The sequence below is a fragment of the Capsicum annuum genome, chromosome 4 (assembly GCF_002878395.1).
Source record: "Capsicum annuum cultivar UCD-10X-F1 chromosome 4, UCD10Xv1.1, whole genome shotgun sequence".
Taxonomy (NCBI): domain Eukaryota; kingdom Viridiplantae; phylum Streptophyta; class Magnoliopsida; order Solanales; family Solanaceae; genus Capsicum; species Capsicum annuum.
Genome location: NC_061114.1, coordinates 21,377,321 through 21,383,487, shown reverse-complemented (window position 1 = coordinate 21,383,487; position 6,167 = coordinate 21,377,321).

Sequence of the window (6,167 nt, the reverse complement as noted above, 5' to 3'; positions counted from 1 at the left end):
TTCAAGTCTTTTATCCCTCAATCGAGTCGTCCTTCTTTCAAAAGTCATAAAAATCCGCTCCACAAAAATATGTGATCTTGAATTGATTGAGTCAAGCTAGTTCACTACCAATTTTGAGGCGGCACTTTAGGAGGTGAGTTGAGAGTTTACATACGAGTGACGTAAGACTTTTTCTACAAATATTATTTGTTAAGTTTTGTAGGTATCATGTCAAATGTAAGTCCAAGTGGGGAAAGGCTCCAACCACATCTTGGAGGCCATCACCCAGCTCACGAAACAAGTGGCGGAAATGAGTGTGGATATGAGTGAATTAAGAGCAAAAAGGAATGGAAGATTTCAAGGTATGGAGGAAAGGTTAGTATGAGTGAAGAGAGAGAAATCAATTAAAATAGAAAACAAGGGGGTAAGGTGGGCGTCGGTGCAATCCACCACCATCATTCTTAGGCAAGTTAATGAGTTATGTTACCCTCCATAAAATTAAACCCGAGACTTCCAACAACCTACCTTCCGAACAAACAACACTCTAAATTTTCCAAGGCAACCTACACCATATCCCCAACCACAACCCTATTATCCTCCCTAAGAGAACCGATATTTTATGGACAATCAAATTCGATACCAACTCCACCCCGAAACACATCAAATACATCCTGACTGGTTTTCACACATCACACCCACAAAATGCACCATAAATAACATAACAAAACTACCAATACCAAAATCCACTCTATGATGAAATAAATGATGAGTTCCATAATGATGAATTTTGGAAGCATGAAGATAGAGGTAGTTATGGAGTACCAAGGGAAGGAGTACAACCTCAGGAATTGAGGTGAGACCAAGGCATGTGCGTCAAAAATACGAAAATAGAGGAGAGGGTATAGAAAATCAAGGATATAAGATGCGATATAGATGAGATAGGATGGAAAGTATAAGAGATAAGTTTGGGGAGAGGAATGATCAAGACTGAGGCTTATATACCATCAAGGTCACACTTTCCACGTTCAAAGGAAGTAGTGACCTCGATGAGTTCTTGGAATGAAAAATTCAAAGTGAGCGGATATTTTTCACAAATAATATCTCGAATATGTTGAAGGTGAAGTATTCTTTCACACAATTCTAAGGCTATGCATCCACTTGGTGGAAGTTTGATAAAATCTAGATTAGCTTTAAGCCTTTTACTAGAAGTCAAGTCCGGGAGTTTCAAGGGATCCAAGATTATTCATAAAGCAAGATGTACTTAAAAAAGTCTTAATACCATCAAGAGGGTGTAATTTGTTGATGATCATACTCACATTGGGTCAAGGGTTGTTGGAGGAGTCAATGGAATGCAAGACAGGGCTAGAAATCCCCTTAGAAAGAACATGCGCCCAAGGTGATTTAGATCCGCCTTTGACCCACTCTAGCATTTCAAGAGCGGGTCAAAACAACCTCTAGTGCTCTTGGGATGCTCTCCAACTTCTTCAAATCCGCTTAAGCAGATTGTGTGGGCTTTTTCTTGCAATTGAGTCAATTTTGGGCCCTAAATATTTAATAATTAGCCTGAACTATAAATACTTGGGAGCCTAGCTTATTTTCTTAGCTTTTGCTTGATTATTGATGAATGATTCTCCATTGAGTGAGAGTGTTAAAAAACTTGTGTTTAACTTTGATTTAGAAATATTGGTTTAGGGAACGTTCGTCTCCCTTTTGGTCATCGTAAGAATTAGGTGTTTGGTTAAGCTTGTAATTGTCGGTATTAGGATTTAATATATCATTTTGTTCTTGATTACTTCTTATTCTTGTGTCTAATTTTTATCCTTTATAGATTTTCTTTTTACTTTTTGTATTCAATATTCAGTTTAATTTTATTTCTATCATTTAATATCAGAACCGAGTTTAATTTCAGTCCTACGAAGTCAATCTTGGGTCTAGTTGTCTTCGAAAATAAAAAATCCCAAAAAATATTACTATTCATGTTTTAGGTCTTAGATCACATTTTAAGTTTTTGATTTGTGAGTTTTTTTGGTTTTTCTAGTGTTAGATTTGTGGTCCTAACACTATTAGAGTTCAAATATCAAATTCGAGCTAAATCATATTATTTTGTTTTTCTAGTGTTAGATTTGTGGTCCTAACACTATTAGAGTCCAAATATCAAATTCAAGCCAAATCAGAGTTATTTGAGCCTTAAACTATCATTGGAAGCTTAGGTTTAAACAAGTTTAAAGTGGGTTGCAAGATTTGAAATTTTAGATGCGAAATTTGAGCAAAATAATGCTTGGAAGGAGTTTAGGATGTTGAAAGGTGCCTAGATTCAAATTTTCAACTCATTCTGAGCTAAGGTAAAGAATGGTGTTCTTGGAGAGATTGCTATCTTCATATTGAAAGTTCATCCAAAAGTGAGTGCTTGATTCAAGAAGAAGGAAGAAAAAGAGTGAAAAAGTATTTGTACTAAACCTCTCGAAAGGATTCCAAGGATATTCCAATAGAAGAGTGCAAAGGGGACCATTTAAGGGGCATTTTTGGCCTTTTGGCAAGCAAGGGATGGGCTACTTGCGCCTAAGGTGCGCTACAGTTACGCCCAGGCTGCTGTCATACCTCAAGGCAGTGAGCAAGCTCTCCCCTACACTAGACATGCGATGGGCTACTACCACGCCTCAAGGCAGTGGGTAAACTCTCCGTTCTATGGTGGATATGCTCGCAGATCAAGCCTCACCAATACCAAATTTAATTTCTAAACGTATTCTAACACCCCTAATGATACGATCCAAGACTCGGGAACTCAAATCTATGATGCGAAAAGTAAAGATAGAAGGATAGGATAAATAGGATAGAAAGATAGACACAAAATTAATACCAAAAGAACAATCGAAGGATGTATCGAATCCTAAAACCTCCCTTAATGACTATTAATAAGCACCTAACTCTTACAGTGACTGTAAAAGGAATTTGATCTACGTTACAACCAGCATTTCTAAGCAAGGTTCAGTAAATGCTTTTCCAAACACTCAACACTCTTAAGGAGTCTCATGAATAAATCATGTAAAATTTATCATAAAAAAACTAAGAAAATAAGCATAGCTACCAAGCCTTTATAGTTTGGCTACATATTGCATAATTAGGGCCCAAAAGTGACCTAAATGTAAGAAAAGACCCACTAGGGGCTGTTTTTACCCATTCTTGAAATGCTAGAGCGGATCAAAAGTGGATCCAAAACGCCTTGGGCGCATGGCCCTTCCAAGGGGCTTTCAAGCCCTGTTTTGCACTCTTTCAACCTTGCCAAATTGTAATCTTCCTTTATGTGGCATCTTTTAAAAGCACTAAGGATTCATCAAGCACCTCAAGCATCATATGTATCTCATCCAAAGGTCCGGAGGCAATTTTGCTTGTATCACCTAAACTCCAATTTACTCAGGTTTGATTCCTTAGTTTCATTTCTTGATTCCTACATTCATATCTTGATTCTTAAACTACTCAACAACAATTCACCTGTTAAGTTGGTTGATTAGTTCTTGAGTTTGAATTATTTGATCATCTGATATCTTTCAAGCTTTTTTTTTTATATCGTTGTTAGTTCTTAATCCATGTCCTTACATATTTAATTGACTCTTTCAAACAAGAATCCAATACGATCAAGAGTAGAACTTGACACCTCGATTACCATATGGAGTATAAACCATTTTTCAACATTTGTGAACCAAGTGAGGTAAACAAAGGTGTGAAGAGTTGTGAGGTTAATTTCTCTATGTTAATGCATTTGTTGTGTTTTTTAGTGTCTTTATTCATAGGTGCAATGGCTACAGAAGGCGACACTTCTTAAACCATGGAAAACCACTTATCAAGTGTTATTTTAGTAGCCATTGAAACTCTCAATAGAAAAATTGATTCCATGGACGCTAAGATAAATTCACTTTACCTTAAGGTGGATTCATTTGAGGAGAGTGTGTCCAAAATAGGTGGAAAAGTAGATAACACAGAAGGTTAACTAAACTCATCCCTATTCACACCTTAACACTACCATGCCTCAACTAGTGGGCATGCTCCAAATCCTTCTGCTCGCATATGCCTCGACTAGTGGGCATGCTCCAAATCCTTCCGCTCGCATTTCTTCAAAAAACCTTCACCAATTATCAATCCACCAATATAAGCATATAATCCCATTCCTCAAGCCACTACCTATTTATAAAACCGAAATCTTGATCGACCACTCCAACCTCAATTCAACCAAACACACAAGACAAACCTCAAAACTGAATTCCCTCATTCCAAGCACCCTTTAACCAAAACCAACATATCCAAATAGAAGATGAAAAGAGGGAAGAACAACAAGTGGAACTCGGAGCATTCAATAAAACTGATATATTGGTAGAGTAAATGAGAGGTAGTCTAATGGATCAAAAAGGTTATTGAGGTCGAGAAGGAAGATTTTGATGGTACCTAATGGTAGAGAAAACTTGGAAAACTGACCCCAAGAGTATGATCAATGGAACCAACAAGGTAATAGGGATTGAGATGTGTGTACCAATTTAATCAAGGTTAGTATTTCAACTTTTAAAGGCAAGAGTGATCCCAAAATTTATCTCTTATGGGAGTCCTCTTGTGAAAGGGTCCTCCAAGTCAATGATATCACTGAAGATAAGAAGAGTTTGCTATGCCATAGCACACTTTGAAGGGTATGACAATGCGTGGTGGGATTATGCCATGAGGTTTGAAAATATGTTAAATGAAAGACAACCACCCCCATGGGATGTATTGAAGGGACTCATGATACAAAGGTATATGCCAGAGAGGTATAAACATGAGTTACTTGCCAAGTTATAACACTTGAGGCAAGGGAGCAAGAATGTCTTGGCCTATTATGATGAATTCTAACAATTTATCTTGAGCTTGAGCATCATGAAAATGTGAAACATGACATCATATGCTTCAAGGTTGGGTTGAACAAAGAAATCTCCTCATACATGACTATCCACAAGTTTAAAAATATAGAAGAAATCTTTCGAGTGGCCTTGGATATTGAGAGGTATATCAAAGAAAGGGAAACTTACAAACTAAATGGGTTCTCATCTACCAAAACTTGGAGTAAGAAAAAAAGGTAGTTTAATCATCATTGGGATGGAGCAATAATAAGGTATACAAGTCTAATGACAAGAAGCCCGTAGAGAAGAGTACTCTAAAGAACCCGCCAAGGAATGAAGGTAACAAATAACCTACTCCGAATCCTAAAGGTTTTCAATATTTTAAATGTAAACAATGGGGACATAAGGAAAATGAATGCCCCAACTAGAGAAATGTGACCTTTAGGGAAGGGAAATTGTATTACCTTAGAGAAGAGGTGGATTGGAATATGAGAATGATGAAAAAGCCCAAGATAGAAAGGGGTCCAAAGAAAAAGAGCAAGTAGAGGAAGATAAAAAAACTGCTTGGCCTCAATATGAAGAGTTTGGGGTTTTGAACTTTATTTTGAGGCATGCAATGATTAGTAAGGAAATAGATAATCCTAGTCAAAGGGAAAATCTATTCCATACTAAATGTCTTATCAAGAACAATGTGTGCTCTTTGATCATTGATAATGGGAGTTATTCTAATGTGGCTAGTGCTACTTTGGTTGATTTCTTAAAATTTCCCACAACCAAATATGCCACACTATATAAGATTCAACGGTTAAATAATTATGGTGAGTTAATGGTGACTAGGAAAGTGGTGATTTGGTTAAAAGTCTGAAATTATCATGATGAGGTACATTATAATGTGATACCCATACAAGCTTGTCATATCTTGCTTGGGAGAATATGATAATATGATCGTTCAACCAAGCATGATGGGAGGACCAATCAAAATTCTTTTGAGTTAAATGGTCAGAAATTTACTCTCCATCCACTTACGCTATTTCAAGTGAATAAGGGTCACTAAAAGTTAAGAGAATTAAAAAAGAAGGGTAAAAATAAGGTGAAGACGAGGACTAAGGAAAAGAGAGGGATGAAAAAGAGAAAAAGAGGAGGTTAAAAAGGAAGAGACCCTTGGTGATGTTGGCTAAGAACAAATATCTTTTCAAGGATCATGAAGAAAAAACACCTACGCTCCTCGTAGCCCATACTTTTTATGCTAACCACTTTACTTCTCCTATTCCTCATTTTATTTCCCTTGTCTTGCAGAATGATGAATATGTGCTCCCAAAGGAGCTTCTC